Raw genomic sequence first — 19,157 nt, 5'->3', positions numbered from 1 at the left:
CCTTGTAGGTTCAGTCAAGAGTAAGCTGTGAGCTTAATATTCATTAGAACTCACTGATCGGAAGCATTGCTCCAGCTAGCTGTTCCGATCACTTGATCTCACTGAATTAATTGTTCGCAATTAATCTGAACCTTGGTATTAGACTTAATGCACCTTGGGTGAAGGACATATTTCCTTCACAAGTTTCAATATTTCAAGTTCAAGTTCAATATTTCAAGATTCATACTTTCAAGTTCAAGTTCTATATGCAAAATCTAGGATACTTTGGGATGATCAACTTCTCCCAAGTTGAGATTTTTAGCTTTGAATTCGTGTCGGGCGCACTTATTTTTAAGGATCCGCTTGGCGTTCGAATCTCATGTGCCCAAGTACAAAAATCAATATCGTAATTTCAATTATGCACCTTTCAATATTGCAATTTCAAGTATGCAAATTTCAATTCCGCAATTTCAATATCGCACTTTCAATTCCGCAATTTCAATATCGCACTTTCAATTCCGCATCTTTACTTGCCTAGTCCTTCTAGGCAATGTGGACCTACTCCCTAGTCCATCTCTAGGGGGTCTTGTATTTACTAATTCCGCACTTATTTACTATTGTGATGTTGCTTTATTTGCTTTATTGCTTTCATCACCATACATGCTAAATACAACAAAATGCAAGGTTACATCACGCTTAACAAAGATAATTTCTTGGACAAAACGATCATAAGTTCCCTTAAATTAAATTTAAAGCAAAGTGACCACCATACAAAGTAGAGATTCTATTTGCTCTAAATTTAAACCCACATAGTCTAAACTATGGTATTTTCGAAAATGCTATGTCATGTACTCGAATAATTTCTAAAGCTCGCGGAATAAGCATCTCGTTCCCGTGCCCGGACCTCACCCATCCGTTTCGAAGATTCAAGTCTTATCCTAATAGAGTCATTTGCGGTCTTTCCAAACAAGACCCTAAACAATGTTTGGTGGCGACTCCTTCGAGGTACAAAAATACGATGGTTTCTAAAAACTGCCCCCCTTGTAGGGAATTGCAATACATACGCAAAAAAACACCCCCTACAATTCTGGCGACTCAACTGGGGATATTTCTAATTTCTATTTGGAAAATGCGAGCAGATTTCGAGCAGCAAGCCACTGATCTGCTTAAGTACTGGATGCTAGCACTGGCGCCAGGCGCAGCAACCTGCGCCCAACGCCACTACCTGCATCCAGGACAGTGGCTCACAGTGGCTTGTCGCCCACTTTTGCTCAACTTTTCGTGTTGGGAGTTAGTCTGTTTTTTAATCTGGAAGGACGCTCCCAAACCTCGAGAACGAATGTCGAAAAAAGAGCTTTACAAATACAAATTCGAGTACGATTTCAAATTTCAATTTCTAGGCATTTCATGCATTTTTTGAAAACCATATTGTGCAAAATGAATTTCTACCCTGCCCAAACGGATGTGTTCTACATTCGGGCTAGCCCCGGGGGCAACGAAATGGTGACTCTCCATACGGTTCCCGACCAAAGTGTGTGATCATTTCCGCGCCTACCAAAACTTGGCATTTGCTTGACATTCCCGATGTCAAGTATGGAGGCCATCTGCCGACACACACGTCCCTTAGGCGGATGTGCAAGTTATCGCCGGATCCGTCTCTTAGTCGAGTACCTTTTGACACCGAAAGCCGACCACTTGCATCATACAAAAACTTAGACTGACCTTAGGTTGAGAACTTTGCATGTCGCATTCATATTCATGTTAGTGTGACAACGTGCTACTTGTGCATTGTGTGGGCGTCTTTGCACGCGTGAATGGCTAACCTCGAGTTCTACATTGCTAAAACCAATTAGCCTCCAACTAGGAAACCAAACCCCTAGGAGCATCATTCAAACCTCATGCATCCAAATCGCCGATTTAAGGTCTTTTAGGAGTGCAACTCCATTTGATTCAAAACCCTCAAACACGTCTCACGCACAAATGCCAAATTCAAAATTCAATCCAACGGCGTCATAATGCCGGATTTTCGAGTCCAAATTCCAAGTTCCAAATTCAAAATGCAATCCAACGGCGTCATAATGCCGGATTTTCCATTTCAACCCTCAAGTTTCAAATTCAAGCTCAAATCCAACGGCGTCATAATGCCGGATTTTCCATTTCAAACCTCAAGTTTCAAATTCAAACTCAAATCCAACGGCGTCATAATGCTGGATTTTCTAGTCCAAATTTCGAGTTTCAAGTCCAAACCTCAATTTTCAAATCCAAATCCAACGGCGTCATAATGCCGGATTTTCCAATTCAAATTTCGAGTTTCGAGTTTCAAGTAAGATTCAATCCAACGGCGCCATAATGCCGGATTTTCTAGTCAAAACTCCTATTTTCAAGTTCAAAACTCAAATCCAACGGCGTCATAATGCCGGGTTTTCTAGTCAAAATTTCAAATTCCAAGTTCAAAACTCAAATCCAACGGCATCATGCCGGATTTTCTAGTTCAAACGTTCAAGTCTTCAAACCTCAAGTTCGAGTTGCCAATTCCAATCTCAAAACCTCAAGTTCAAATGTCTAAACTCATGACCGGCGTAATGCCAACCTTTTCGACTCAATCTTTCAAACCTCAAATCCCATGCCAATCTTTCGAGTTTCAAGTCCTACGCTCAAAGTTTCAAGTTCCAAGTTCATGCCGTCGTAATGCCGACTTTTCCATTCAATATTTTAAACCTCAAGTTCGAAGTTCAGAAATTCCAAACCTTCAAATCTAAAGTCCTACATTCGAAGCTTCCGATTCCATATCCATGATGGCATAATCTCCCTCATTCAATCTCAATTTCAAAAACTTCATAATTCCAAGTCCACGGCGGCATAATGCCGGACTTTCAAATTCCCAAATTCAATGTCTCAAATCCATGGCGGCATAATGCCGAATTTTCCATATTCAAAGCTTCACATTCTATATACAAAAGTGCGTCTTTTTCCATTTCAAGGTTCAAACTTCGAATCAAATTCAAACTTCAAACTCATTTTCGAGCTACAAATCCTTGCTTTCCATTGCTCTCAAATTCAAAATTCCAAACATTTCCAATGGGTTGAAAATCCCCTGAAATAATACAAGTCCAACTTTCCAATGTGTTGAAAATCCCTTGAAATAATACAAGTTCAAAACCCTTTTTTCCAATGGGTTGAAAATCCCCTGAAATAATACAAGTTCCAATTCTCCAACGGGTTGAAAATCCCCTGAAATAATACAAACCCCATTTCCAAATACTTCCAATGGGTTGAAAATCCCCTGAAATAATACGAGTCCAACTTTCCAATGGGTTAAAAATCCCCTGAAATAGTACAAGTTCAAATTTCGCATCCTATTCTTGGGTTGAAATTTCCCTAAAATATTCCAAGTCCTATCAATGGGTTGAAATTCCCCTAAAATATTGACGGGTTGAAATTCTCTTGAAATAATACAAAATCAATTCCCTTTCAATCGGGTTGAAATTCCCTTCAAATACTCCAAGTCCGACGGGTTGAAATTCCCCTAAAATATTGACGGGTTGAAATTCCCTTGAAATAATACAAAACTCAATCTCCTAGTACAAGTCCAATTTCGAAATTCTCAATGGGTTGAAATTCGCCTAAAATAGTCCAAGGTCCAATAGGTCGAAATGTTCTTTCGATATTCCAAGTTCTAGTACAAAGAGTCAGCTTCCACAAAAGAATGAAGGCTCCTCTCAAACACTTCCAACGGGTTGCAAATCCCGAATACAAGTACAAAAATCCAAAATCCCGAATCTTCGGAGTGGCACTTAGAGTCAAGTCTAGGTCTCAATAATTGCATGCATATCATATCATGTGTCGGGAATTCCAAGTTCTAAATCATGTGGTGTGTCCTAAATAGGAGTTCGAGGATCATGTGGGTTCGCCGAAGAGGAGAGAGGTTGAAAAGAACTCCATCAGCCCTAGCCTCCCTCATAGCCGGCATCGAACGAGCAGCCAGTTCATCTCCTACAAATCAAGCATCAAGTCCCTTTCAAGAAATAGTTCAAACGGCCATTGTCGATCAAATCACTCAGCTAATGGCCGCCGTAGCGAACCTCAATACCAACCTGGAGAAAGTCCCTCAAGATATCTGCTCCGAATGGCAAAATGTTCAAGATTACTGTGGGCGAAGGATCTATGATGAGCGAGTCCGAGTCAGAGGATGAGTCTGGATCTGAGTCTAGCAATGAGTCTAAGAGTCTAGAACTAGAGTCTTGCATCAATCAAGAGCCTCTAAAGGCCGAGCTTCAAGTCAAAACAATCGATGTAATGATTGCTGATTTCAATAACACTTCAATTTCTACTTATTCCCCGAGATCTAATTCAAAACACAATCCTAATCCAAACAACTTTTCTTCACAAGAAACTGACCTTGAAATTCTAAAAGCTATCGAAAATCATGAAAACCGGACGCCCATAATTGAGGAAACAGAAAAAATCAACATTTCTAACAACTGTGATTCAAAACTAGTACAGATTGGTTTAATTCTTTCTCCAGCAGAGCGGGATGATCTTATCAAGCTACTTTCAGAGTACATAGACGTCTTCGCGTGGTCCTATCATGATATGCCGGGGTTTGATCCAAGCATTGGTCAGCATACAATTCCCCTCATTCCAGGTTCAAAACCCATCAAGCAAAAACTCCGTCGCACGAAACCGGACGTTTACCTAAAAATTCAAGAAGAGGTCTCTAAGCAGCTAGAGGTCGAATTCATTCAAGAGTCCAAGTATCCAGATCTTTCAAGGTGTTGGGTTCCAAGCAAGTGGCCCAGTTCATACAAGAAAACAATATATGCAGATACGGTGTTCCTCACAAGTTCAACAGTGATTAGGGAACCCATTTCTAAAGAGAATGTGAAGACCCATTCAACAAGTACAAGATTCAAAATTCAAGTTCTATAATCTCTAACCGAGCAAGGTTATGCCAAGCAAGGCATCTACAATTCCAAAGTACAAAATTCAAGTTACAAACTCCAAAGGTTCAAGTTTTTAGAAACATCTACAAGCTTTAATAGTTCAAACTTCAAAAGGGGATACCGTACAAATACAACAATCCCAACGGACCCATGCTCCGGGAAATTCAACATCATCGCTCTTCGCCCTATCGCCCACAAACTAATGGGGCAGTAGAAGAACCCAACATGAATGTCAAGACCATCATCATGAAAATGACTACCAATTACAAGGACTGGCCCCAGAAGCTGCATTTCGCATTGTGGGGACATCGAACTTCAATTCGCACTTCAACTGGTGCAACTCCATTTTCATTGGTCTATGGAATGGAAACAGTACAACCTATCGAGTTGGAGATACCTTCTCTAAGGATAGTCCTCGAAAGCAAAATCCCAGAAGCTGCATGGGTACAAGCAAGATAGGACGAGCTAGTCATGCTCGATTAGCGTCGGCTTCAAGCCGCTCACCATGTACAAGTCTATCAGCGCCGAGTGGCCAGACATTTCAACAAAAGGGTCAGATCCCGAAACATCAAGGAAGGCGAGCTTGTCCTGAATGCCCTTCGCAAAAGCACCATGGACCCAAGGGGAAAATTCAAACCCAACTGGGCAGGCCCATACATTGTCAAGAAGATCCTCTCCGGGGGAGCAGTCAAACTAACAGACGTCGATGGAAAAGAATACAGATCTCTAACAAACCTCGATCAACTCAAGAAGTTCTATGTCTAAGTTCCATGTTCAAATTCAAGAATCCAATTCAAAGTCCTCTAAGGTAGTCAGAACTACGTTCGGCCTGATTCCCTAACGGGACACGTAGGCAACCTCATTTCGAGGCCCGGCCATTTTAATACAAAAAAAAAAATTCAAAATTTCCACTTTAATAAAAAAAAAAAAATCAAAATTTCCTCAATTAAGGGCATCCTAAATCAAATCAAATTTCAAAACTCAATTGTTGTTGTCTTTATTCCAAATGTGCCAATTCAAAGCAAAGCATGTTCAAGCGGAATTTAACACAATAACTCTTTTTTTGGCTCTAAGGCCTTCAAAGCTAATTCAAATACAAAGTCGGGATCAAGTGAAGCAAAGTTCAAAGCCTTTTCACTTCCTAAACACATTTTCTAAACACATCTTCCAAACACATTCTAAACACAATTCCTTCCAATACAATATCAAACACATTTAGCCTACAAAGATCTAGGGTCGGGCAACTATGCTCTCGAGTCTTGGCACCTTGAGTACTATCCCCTGACTCCTCCTGCAATCAATCATCAATCTTCCCCTTGCCCAAGCGGCGGGAGAAGGAACTTGCTAGCCTTCCAAGATGGGAGGACGACGAACCTCCTTTGGATTCCGAACGGTCAAGCACCGGATGGGCCACACTCCCGTCACCTTCCTCATAGTCAGTTGATGCAGGACGTCTAGCTCTAAAACCTCGAACTCTAGCTGATCTGGAGAAAGAAATGTCCCTCTGGCTTAGGCCTCTCATCCATACAATGTACCCCGCAGACAGAGTAACTGACTCAGGTGGGAACTGAATACTCAGGAATGGTTTGGCGACCCAATACCGCCTCCAAACTTCAAGTCGATTGGCATTCAGCGCAAAAGGTTTCGGGTTCTCTTCAGCAAAGTCCGGGATCTCCTTTTTCAAGCCATACTGTCTCATCACTCGAGCAGGCGAGTAGAAGACCAGCATTGTGAGGCTTGGCACCCTCAAAGTAGTAGAATCAGGGGCATGACTCATGGCAGCAATTCCCCACCAAGGAACTACCCACATTATAGAAGATTCAATCCCAGAGAGTGCGCTTCGCCAGTCGTCCAATGAAAGCCGGCCATACATCATGGGCCGCACGGTGAACCCTTTTCTATTATAGCTCTCCATGTTCTCCGGTGGTGCCACCAGTATGAGCCTCTCCATAAGCCAAACCTTGGGGAGTATACAAGAAATGCATTTCAAAATTCAAAATTCAAAATTCAAAATTCAAATACAAGTAAAAATTCTACATACAAGAAAGCTCTAGATCCTTACTTGGAGTAATACGGGACTTCCAGACGGCAAAGAAGAGGGGTCCGACTTCAGCAAGTCAAGGCCCATCAATGTTTCGCCTATCACGAGCGGCATTGGGTTACGACCATTAGCAAACTGCTCTACAATTTCTATTAGGGAGGCATCACCATTGCCAAACCCCTGTTTCGAAAAGAGGAAGCGAGCAACGATACAAAAACTCAAGGCCCTCAAGCGGAAAACTTGGAGAACATCAAGCCCAGCAAAGTAGGTGACAAGGAGGGACAAATCCACCCCTCTACCATATACAACAGCACTGAAAAGTGGGGGCTTCAAGCCCAAATATATTTCAAAACCTAAGAAAAAGTGTTCTTCAACACTAGGCATGCATGGCTCCGGCATAATGGGCCACCCCAATATGGCGCTAAACTCTTGAGGGAGGGGACATACCTCATTATTCCCAAAGCGGAAGACATGATGATTCGGATGCCAAGACTCCAAAGCAGCAAGAATGAAGTGCACATCCAGCTTTACAAACCGGAAGGAGGCAAGCACCCCAAGATGCATGCCATCAAGCTCCCTTTTCTCCAATTTTCCTAGTGAGCCAAGCCACGAGTTTAAGAAATTTTCAAAGGACATAGCCATTTTCTCTCTTCTTTTTCGTGAGGAAGCAGTATACAAGGAATAGCAGGGAAGGATTGGTGCAAGAAATGATCCGAAATAATCCCTATTTATACAAGAGTCGGCTTGCACGACAGCACGCTGGCGCCAAGTGCCATGTCCTTGAAGGAAATAATGCCCTTGGTCCAAGTATGCATTTAATATTAAGTCTAATAAATGCGGTTCAGTATTAATTAACAAGTTAATAATTCAGTGAGATCAAGTGAGTTGAATGCCTAGCTAGAGGCCGCTTCAGTTCAAGTGGAATTAATGATATTAATCCACAGCATACTCTTGGCTGAACCCGTAGGGTCACACAAATAGTACGTAAACGGATCAAGTATTTAAGGGCATTAAATACTCCATCTATTGATATTCGGAATCGACGGATCTTGGTTTCAGTGGGAGCTGAAATCGTCATAAGCAAGAAATGAATACTCCGGAAACGATGATATTGCCAGAAACGGAAATATGTATCGTATCGGAAATATAAATATTATCCAAGTCGTAGATGTTGCCGGAAACGAAAACATGGTACGTATCGGAAAATATTATTGAAAATGGAAATATTGCCGGGATCGGAAATATTGCCGGAAACGGAAATATTGTCAGAATCGGAAATATTATCGAAATCGGAAAATAACTCCGGAAACGAAAATATTAAATATTTGTTCGAAACGGAAATTAATTCCGAAATTGGAAATATTAAATATTGTTCGTATCGGAAATAAATTCCGGAATCGAGAATTTAATCGAAAGCATATCGTACGAATTAGAATCGGACGAGGCCTGCCAGACAAAGGCCCGGCACGAAGCCGGGCCATTGCCCAGCAAGCAAACACGCAACAAACACACGCCAAGCTCGACCAGGCCCAACGCAAGGCCAGGCCCAGCCAAACCTTGGCGCGCGTGCATAATGGGGTGCTGGGCTGTGCGCCGTGTGTGGGCCGCGAGGCTTGCGCATGGGCGTGCGGCTCGTGCATGTGTGAGTGTTTGTGAATCCTAAAGCTATCGGGATTCTACATATGATTAAATCCTAATCCTAAAAGATAAATTAATTTATTTAGAGTTCTACTAGGATTCTAAGTTAATTAATTCGTATCCTAGTAGGATTATAATTCCTTTCCATAAACTCTATAAATAGGTGCCTAGGGTCACATATTTACATCGAGAATTGAAGTATTCAAAGGTAAGATTTTCAAGAAAAATCAGTCACTCTCTTGCCCATAATAGCCGAATTTCATACTACCTTAAGGGCGATTCTAGTTGGTCAAGCTTAAGGCGGATCCGGGCGTGATGTGGACTATATACGGAGGGACGACACTTGGAGTCCTAAAGACTTGTTCTTGTTCGGTTCGGGCGCAGCTAGGGAGGGCACGCTACAAAGTGTATGCATCTGAATTATGCTAAATGATTATGTGTTAGTAATATGTTTCCTGGCTTTATGGTTTTTCCGGATGATTTATGTTTATTCATATGTATCATAACCTAACAGTGGTATCACGAGCCTCTTATTATTATCATAATCTTATTTAGCATGAACATGGTTAAATTTTACAAATTTGCAAGGAATTAAAGGGGTGATTAGTTTCCGTAATTAATTGCAAATTGCGTTTATTTAATTATATGTACGCAGTTTTTCGGCCGAACCCAGAATTCCCAAATTCGAAGCCTAACTATGACTTTTCGGAGGTTTAAGTTTTTCGAAAGAAAAAGTTTGTAAATTTAAGATGTTAAATTGAATATTCGATTCTTGTTGATATATCTTGAGTTTTTGATTGACCTACAATATATGTTTAACAATTATGAATGCCTAGACTTGTTAATTATACAACCTAATTTGTAATTATGATTAATTTGTTGAAATTCGAATAATTTAGAATTGATTTGTTTTTCATAATTAATTAATAATTTAATTAGGTATCCATGATTAAAAACCACCATAAAAATTGTTAATTTATGATAAATTTTAAATTTTTATGACCTAGATTTGAATCCATGTTAATCGGAAATTAATTGATTAATAAATTTTCGATTTATCGCCCTAAAATTATGAAATTAATATGATTTATTAATTTGTCATAGATTTTAAATTAAAAATTTTAATTTTTTATTAAATTCGCTCATAAACGTTGCACGCACAAAGCAAAGGACGCTACGTGTTACCCTTAAGGGGTGTTGTATAGTGCGGGCACGCGACGACGAGCAAGGGAGCTCGTCGCCCGTGCGGTACGAATGCAACGAGCAACCAAGGCATGGCGCACGCACGAGGCAAGGGAGCCTGGGCGTGTGTGCTGTGTGCTATGGGCGAAGGGCGATGGGCGTGGCACATGACGAGGCGCGCACGCAAGGGCGAGAGCTGGGTCGCCCAGCGATCGCTTCTCTGCGCACCAATGAGGGCTTGCTTGCGCCAAGCGATCGAGCACTCCTTCGGTAGCTGCTGCGATGCATGCGGGCGAGCAGGTTGCGCGCAAGCGTGGCTTGGCTTGCTGCGTTTGCGCGTGGCTGCTGCTGCGATGTGCCATGGGTGTGCGATCGGTAGTGCACATGATGGGGCTTGGGCGCAAGCCCAAGTGCTCGTCGCGTTACGATTGAGTCGTTTTGAATTTTAATTTGAAATTTTCAGTTCGGAAATAATTTTAATTAATCTTAAAATTAATAATTTAAATTGTTTTCTTGGATTTTAATTTTGAATATTTTAATTATTATAAATTTTAATTTATACTAATTATTTTACTAAAATTAAACCTTGAATTAATTTAAATTCATTTAATTCAACTGAAAAATAAATTAAATAAATGGATTCGATTATAATTTTATATGAGCTTTAAATTTTAATTAAACTTGTATGTTTCCGGTTAGACTAGAAATACATTTTTATGTTTAAAATTAGTAAAGCATATAAAGTTATTGGTTTAAGTGGGAGAAATTTTAGTCATAAACTCTTGATTAGGTCTATAAACCCTTTAAGGTTAAACAACTTGATTAGAATTAATAAGGACTGAATAATTGGTAGATTATTGGTGCCCTTGATTAATTGCTGCAAATATTTATGTGATGCATACAATGTCTTTTTACTAACCAGCTATGTGGGCCATTCATGATAATGAATGGGTGAATGGTATATAATGTATATGTACTATTTTGCAGGTTATGAAGTGACTAGTATGGTCCAAATAGGATAAAAAATATGGTTTGCGTACCATTAATTTGAATGTAATTGGTCTAATGCACCAAATTTGTTTTTCAATTCAAATATGGTCTGCGTACCATCAAATAGTTGTAATTAGTTTAATTATAGCTTATTCTATTTGAAGAAAATGGCGCCTCCCATGGTGAAATTCAAGACGGAGTTTCCAATCCATTTTCAAGACGGACTTTGAAGTTGAAGCTTCAAGATGAAGTCGGGCCATACTAGATCACATTTATCTTAATTATGCATGCTTTAAGTTATTTATTGCTTTAAATATGTCTTAATTATGCATGAGATTTTGGCTTGATTATGTTGCATGATTAAGGATTTTAGTTCACTTAAAATCTAACCAACATAGTAAGAGCCTTAAGTTCCAAAGTTTAAAAATTGAGTTAGAAGGTGCCATGCCAAAATAACACTTACTTGGATAACCTTTACATCAATCTAGTAATAGTTTTACGCTCAGCGAGGTGTTACTTATTGATCCTAAAGGGTTAAGGTACACAAATAATTGTGAGTACATGTTAGTTTTGGTGAAACTCAACGATATAAGTAAGGAGTCCTTTTATGTCGTGGCAAATTCGATAAGTTTTCCTAATAAGTTCTTAGACGTACCTATCAACCAAGAGTAGTTTCTAGACTATTAGCAAAAGGATTTTGCTTACCTAAAAGATTTTAGAATTGAGTCTAAATACATAAAGTGCTTAATTCTTCAATGGTTTTTAGGGTCTTGGAATCATTTTATTCACACCTGCAGGAACACATAATTTGAATAAAATGCTAATAACTTGTTTAAATTGCATGATTGCTTTAATTTTCAAGTTATTACTCATGATAAATGTTTAGACTTTGGATGCTTCAATGTATGTTTTAATTATTGTTTATAATTAAATATCTTGCACTGCAGTAAATCCTTTTAGAAAGGTAACAGTAAATTTCTTTGATTGGTAATGAATCCAAGAAAGATTCACGGAAATGAGAGAAAATGAGCAATTTAAAATGTACGTTTCTTTTAGCGACTTTTATGGTTGTTTTCGAGTATCAAAGTCGAATGGCGAACCGATTGGTGCTTGTGAATTCAAAATACAATGTAGTTTTGAGATCATAAAGCATTGAGTTTAAACGCTCAGCTTTACCAATGGTTAACAACCTAAAATCTTTTTCCCATTTAATTCTCGAATGAGTCTAGTCCCTAGACATTCGAATACATCGATGCTTAGAGAACTTTAGAAGCTTCTGGCAAGATCATCTAGTTGAAACTTAATATTCAACATAAAATGGTAAGAACCTTGTTGGAGTGACATGGGGACATGTCTAGACAATGTATAAAAGTAAACACTAAATAATTCAATTCTTAAGACTATAAGAAAGGGTACAAGAAATAGGAAAACAAGGAACAAATGAAAGGAATTTACGATTCCGTTTCTACCTATAAGTTTATGTTTAAAGAGAAGTAACCTAGCAATCAAACTTCCTTGGTATCATATACCGCTTGAGGTTTTTACTTCGGTAATAACTCAAACAATGGAATCTAGGCTACACTATTGACCTACAAGTGGGAAATGAAGCATGGAAATGCTACATTAGTTGTAGGGTCATCTAGTTTGTTTTAAGTCCTTTCAAAGGCTGGAACTTAATGGCTATTTTATTCCAAAATCAGCATACCTAAATTTCTGTTTTCAAACACAGAAAGACTCACACTCAGAAGAACAAAAACAATGTTTGTTTGTTTTATTTGAATGAAATGGTCATTAACGGGTTGAGTCAATATGCTTGATTAAAACAAACGACTCTTTAACAATAAAGACTTTACTAGGTTCAAATCAATCTCTTGATTTGAGTTCCACTAACCTTTAGCATTGTTGCTTAGACCATATCAACAAGTTAACATTCATAAGCTCTATTTTGATGGACTTTTGAAAGTTGATTGATTTCTAGATCAATTCAAGACAAGCTAGTCTTACTTGTTGAAAGTAACAAAAGATATGAACTATTGTTAGAACGCCTAGACGATAGAGTTCAAAGCTAAAGAAAGGTTTTATAACTTTATTATTTCACACAGATTTGAGTAAATATAGGTTTATTTACTCAATGTGATATACGTTTGAATCTGTTTGGCTAGTTCAAAGAATCAGAAGTATAAAATTCACTTGGCAAGAAATCATAAAGATCTAGGTTAGATCATGTTGATGATTACTTGAGACCAAAAATGATCATCAATGATTGTGTGTTGTAAATTCACGATCTAGCTCCATAAGATATGGTATGTCTAAGTTGGAATGATCGAAGTCAATTAATACTTGATTCGATCAATGATGAATCATAAAGACTTTTCCTATAATTTCTAAACAAAATGCTCAAACTACCACCAAACTAAACCAAATTCGTCAAAGCTATTTGAAAAGTAATTTCAGACTATCTTTTCAACAATATATATATCTAAAGAGTTGCAAAACTCAGTGGGAGCTTAGCGTTTGTTATTCAACAAACTAAGGCTCAAGAATAGATATATGTTTCATTGTGATTTATTCAAATGAGGCACAAGGGTATTGTTTCTACCACGAATTTTTGAGAACATAATGTTTGTTTGCTCGAAATGATGTCCTTTTGGAGATTGGTTTCCAAAATGACAAGTGGGAGAAAATAGACCTCGAAAGTCTTCGAGGCGAACAACAAACATAAATGGACATTCTGGAGGCTTTTCGAAGTTCTTTAGAAAATCCGAAAACTTATTCTTTAAGGACTTTAGAAGTAGCTTTAAGGAATAGACATCTCTTAGAAGAATTTACAAGTGCTTCAAGGAGAACAGAATATTCAAAGGACTTTCAAGTGGCTGTTGATATTCTATTGTATGATGTTCTATACCCAAGTAGGCATAGAGTTCAAGTCACTGAAGCTATGAGATTCTTCTATTAGATAGTAAAGGAACATGGAGTTCAGGTCATTGAAGCTATGCGATTCTTCTATTAGATAGTGAAGAAACCTACAACTTGCAGTCAAACTATTATCTTGTAGATTAATGAGTTTGTGACTTATAAGAAAGCTATGACGAAACCTAGATTCCCTAAAATGGTTAGAGGCCATATATAGACTCAAATGTTTTAGATGGTTAAAGGCCATAAAACATAACCAATGTTTTGATGACAAAATTGAAATTTTGTTGATTTGCAAGAATAGTTTCACACCTATTTGTTGCAAGTCTGTTTAAGGATAAAAACCATCAAACATGGAATTGTGTTCATACACAAAGCTAGATTAGTTGCTAAAGGTTACAAGCAAATTCATGGCACGGATTGTGTTGAAACCTCATGCATAATCATAATGCTCAAGTCTATAAATCAAGCAATGATTGCATATTGGTACATATGGCAATTGGATGACAAAACGTACTCCTCAATCAAATGTTGGAATAAACTATGTACATGGTATGTCATAGGATTTGTGGATCCAAACAAATGCTTGAAAATTAAAGCTAGCTTATAAAATCTAAGTACAGATTTAAGCAAACAATTGGTAATTAGAACTGTATTTTAGTGAAGCTAATAAGTATTTTAGTTTCATAAAATGTACATAATTCTTATAGATATATAAGAAGTTTAGTGGGAGTACATAAAAACTTAATTGGTCCTATGTGTATCACACACATATCTCTCTATTATGAAATAACATTCGAATGCTAATGACTTAGATTTGAAAATTATTCATCAATAACGGACCAAGGCGAAACTTAGTACATACTGGGTATTAAGATCTATTTACAAAGATCTTATAATATTGTTTTAGATTAAGTAATGGAATTTACTAAATCAAACACGAAAGACTCCATTGGAGATATTCGACCCATGTGAATAAATCTAAGTAAAGAATGTTTGAACTATGTATAAGCATTCACTAAAGGATCTAAGTGAGATTCTTAACCTATATTATATGTCAAAGAATTTAGCTGGATTTAGTATCTACTGAAACTAGATGAGCTAAAGTTACATGAATAGAATTTAATTGGGAATTATTCTGCAAAAGAATTTATCATGTATGATATAATATGAGGATCGCCAAAAATGTATCGTATGACTTTGGGCATGACGAATATATACCAATCTCTATTGATCTAAGTAAAGATCAACTAGATTGAGATCAAGAAAAACTTATGGTACTTGAAAAGGTACATAGGAATAGTTCTTGATTCAAGGAAATAAAGATATGCTAAATATTGATGCTACACGCATAAACACTAGCAAAGGATCAAGCAAGATTCCTTTGGAGTTAACCATTGGCAAGGACGAGCTATAGAGCATCGTGTTCTGAAATGGCAACATGGATTGGAGACCATGAGTTGTTGCGTGGGAAATTAAAATATTAATTTCTATGTTCTAAGATACAGCTGGAAAGTCTTCCACATATCTGTGAACTGCTTGGATAAGAAAATCCAAACAAAGCATCACTAGAAACCTATACAGTTGAAGTAAAAGTACTTATTGCCTAAGAAGCAATTAAACAGGGTTGTTTATGTTAAAGAAGTTCTTCATTGAACTTGGGTAGATCACATGTCTGCTGACTTGATGGTTCTTCATTGCAAAATGCGTAGAACCACTCTTGTAGCTAGAAAGAATAGATCACAAACTAAACACACTCAAAAGATCTTATCATCCTATCTCGAAAAGACATTCGATGAAAAGGATATTAAGATTCGCAAAGCATGATAACTAAACCTATGCAACAAATGAGAAGCAACACTCACATTGTAGCATTGGAAATCAAGCATAGCTTTGAATTCCATGAACTGATTTAAAGATGGGTTTGAGGCCCATGGTTGTAAGACATTGGGGTTGAACATTTATCATATATGAAATGTATTTTCATATTCCATTTAATCTTGGTTTAGTATTAAATGATGCGTCCCTTCAATTTGACGATATATTCAAGATAGACTGTCAGGACCAGTCCTGTGACTAAGAAATATCTATCAAGTGAACTTGAATGTCAAAAGTTGAAGATGGTCCCTGGTCGGAGTTTTCTATAAAGATGGACGCATAGAAAACGTTAGACGACTAGAATGCAAGATGACTAGTAGTTCTGTTTCTTGAACTATGTGGAAATGGTAATGTCGTAATCATTTGCATAGATACTTACTTTGGGAAGACTAGTATCGGACAGACCTATGAAACTTTACTGTAAGAGATGAAAATCTGTCATAAGTAAATTTCATTAAAATAATTAGACACTAAATCCTCAATACCTGAGTGTTTTGAGATTACTTGTTTGAGAACTGCTTACTTTGACGTTGACCAACCGTCGCACCGTAAAAGGAGGCTATAAAGGCAACACTCAGGTAATCACCTATCAAACGAAGTCTAATCTCAAGATCGCAAGATTGGGATTGTCCTCCCATAAATTGGGATGAGATGCTGAAAGTTGTACAAGGCCAGTCGGAGAGCTAGAAACTGTAAAATGCATGGCCGTGCTCAGATGAATCATAGGCTATGATTATCTGTTTATTTGATCAGTTGAACTCTGAAACCGAGAAACACCTCTGGACGTAATAAGGATGACAACTCTTACCTTATGTTCAAGAGCAAGCATCGAGCGGCAAAGGAATTAGGAAAAGCACACTTGTCCCTAAGGACAAGTGGGAGACTGAAGGAAATAATGCCCTTGGTCCAAGTATGCATTTAATGTTAAGTCTAATAAATACGGTTCAGTATTAATTAACAAGTTAATAATTCAGTGAGATCAAGTGAGCTGAATGCCTAGCTAGAGGCCGCTTCAGTTCAAGTGGAATTAATGATATTAATCCACAGCTTACTCTTGACTGAACCCGTAGGGTCACAAAAATAGTACGTAAATGGATCAAGTATTTAATGGCATTAAATACTCCATCTACGGATATTCGGAATCGACGGATCTTGGTTTCAGCGGGAGCTGAGATCGTCATAAGCAAGAAATGAATACTCCGGAAACGATGATATTGCCAGAAACGGAAATATGGGTCGTATCGGAAATATAAATATTATCCAAGTCGTAGATGTTGCCGGAAACGGAAACATGGTACGTATCGGAAAATATTATTGGAAATGGAAATATTGCCGGAATCGGAAATGTTGCCGGAAACGGAAATATTGTCAGAATCGGAAATATTATCGAAATCGGAAAATAACTCCGGAAACGAAAATATTAAATATTTGTTCGAAACGGAAATTAATTCCGAAATTGGAAATATTAAATATTGTTCGTATCGGAAATAAATTCCGGAATCGAGAATTTAATCGAAAGCATATCGTACGAATTAGCATCGGACGAGGCCTGCCAGACGAAGGCCCAGCATGAAGCCGGGCCATCGCCCAGCAAGCAAACACGCAACAAACACACGCCAAGCTCGACCAGGCCCAGCGCAAGGCCAGGCCCAGCCAAACCTTGGCGCGCGCGCATAATGGGCTGCGGGGCTGTGCGCTGTGCGTGGGCCGCGAGGCTTGCGCATGGGCGTGCGGCTCGTGCGTGCGTGAGTGTTTGTGAATCCTAAAGCTATCGGGATTCTACATATGATTAAATCATAATCCTAAAAGATAAATTAATTGATTTAGAGTTCTACTAGGATTCTAAGTTAATTAATTCGTATCCTAGTAAGATAATAATTCCTTTCCATAAACTCTATAAATAGGTGCCTAGGGTCACATATTTACATCGAGAATTGAAGTATTCAAAGGTAAGATTTTCAAGAAAAATCAGTCACTCTCTTGCCCCATAATAGCCGAATTTCATACTACCTTAAGGGCGATTCTAGTTGGTCAAGCTTAAGGCGGATTCGGACGTGCTGTGGACTATCTATGGAGGGACGACACTTGGAGTCCTAAAGACTTGTTCTTGTTCGGTTCGGGCGCAGCTAGGGAGGGCACACTACAAAGTGTATGCATCTGAATTATGCTAAATGATTATGTGTTAATAATATGTTTCCTGGCTTTATGGTTTTTCCGCATGATTTATGTTTATTCATATGTATCATAACCTAACAGTCCTGCGTTAGGCGCAGGGGCCTGCACCGAAGGACGAGGCCACCGTCCTCTTTTATGACTCCGAGTACACACTCTTTAGTGTTTCGGACAGCAAAGTACAAACCTCCATTATTCAAGATTCCAAAGCCGCAAGTCGCGCAAATTCAAGCAGTCCGGATCAACGCTTCGGGCAGATTTCGGTGCAAATTATTCAAAATTCAAGCATTCTAGTCCTACATCGGCGTCCTAAGTCGAGTTTGGATATGCATAAGCAAAAGTTGAATATACTTTGACTTGCGCTTTTCCTTACCAAAAAACCTCAGTCAAAGTGGGGGCTTATTGTGGGTATATACACCCGAAAAAATGGGCAAATTTTTTTCAAAATTCTTTGCAAATTTTCCATGCATGCATATAGCTACAAATTTCAAGGCACACACAACGCATACAATTTCAAAAATTCAACCATACAAAATTCAAGTTCCAAACCATACAACCATACAAAATTCAAGTTCCAAACCATACAAATCCATACAAATACAACCCAGCCTATACAAAATCAACCCAGGCAAGCTGGAACTCGCTACCATGCAGGGTCAGTCCGAGTCATCATCAGCTGTAATGTCAACCACAGGCTCCTTGTCCCTGTTCCGCCTCCTAAGGCGCTCCAGATCCCGATCCAGCTCTGTCCCAGGGGTACTAGGATCCTGCGCCGAGATACGAAGAGTGCCAGGAGAGGGATTAACTCCCTGCTGAGGAAAAGGATACTGATAAGGCGGCGGCATCGCCATGAACTGGTACGGCGCAAACATCTGAGCCTGACGCATCCTATCCATCTCCGACCAGTAAGCCCATGAATCCGCACCCCAAGGCTGAGGACCACTCCCTCCGAAGTAGTGACCGGGAGGAGGACCAAAGGGCCTCGAACTGCTTGGACCCCCAAACGAATGCCTGGTAGGATCAGCATGTACAAAAGGGGCAGCTCCCCGGTCAGCATCTGAATGCCTCTAATGAGCACCAGCACCAGACCCCTGTCCTAGGTCCAAACTCGGTCCCTCCTACCTCGAGAAAGTCTACCCTGGCGCTCCTATACAAAATACAAATTTCAAGAATCAACATCCAAGTTCGAGTTTCCAGAATACAAACTTCAAAATCAAGAAAAGCACCTCTTTGTCCCGGCCAGAAAGCTTCTGGGTCAGCTTGGCACAATACCTCTTCCAAGAATCAATCAAGAGCATCCAGCGACGCACTCTTACCCGAGGCGCCTGCATACAAAATTCAAGATCAATTCCCAAATACAAGATTACAATCAGTTTCAAGAAAATGCAACAGTACTCACAGCGGCATAATGCTCAGGTACA

Source organism: Spinacia oleracea, chromosome 6, assembly GCF_020520425.1.
Source record: "Spinacia oleracea cultivar Varoflay chromosome 6, BTI_SOV_V1, whole genome shotgun sequence".
NCBI lineage: Eukaryota > Viridiplantae > Streptophyta > Magnoliopsida > Caryophyllales > Amaranthaceae > Spinacia > Spinacia oleracea.
The sequence above is the reverse complement of the archived record's forward strand: the minus strand, read 5'-3'. Positions refer to the sequence as shown.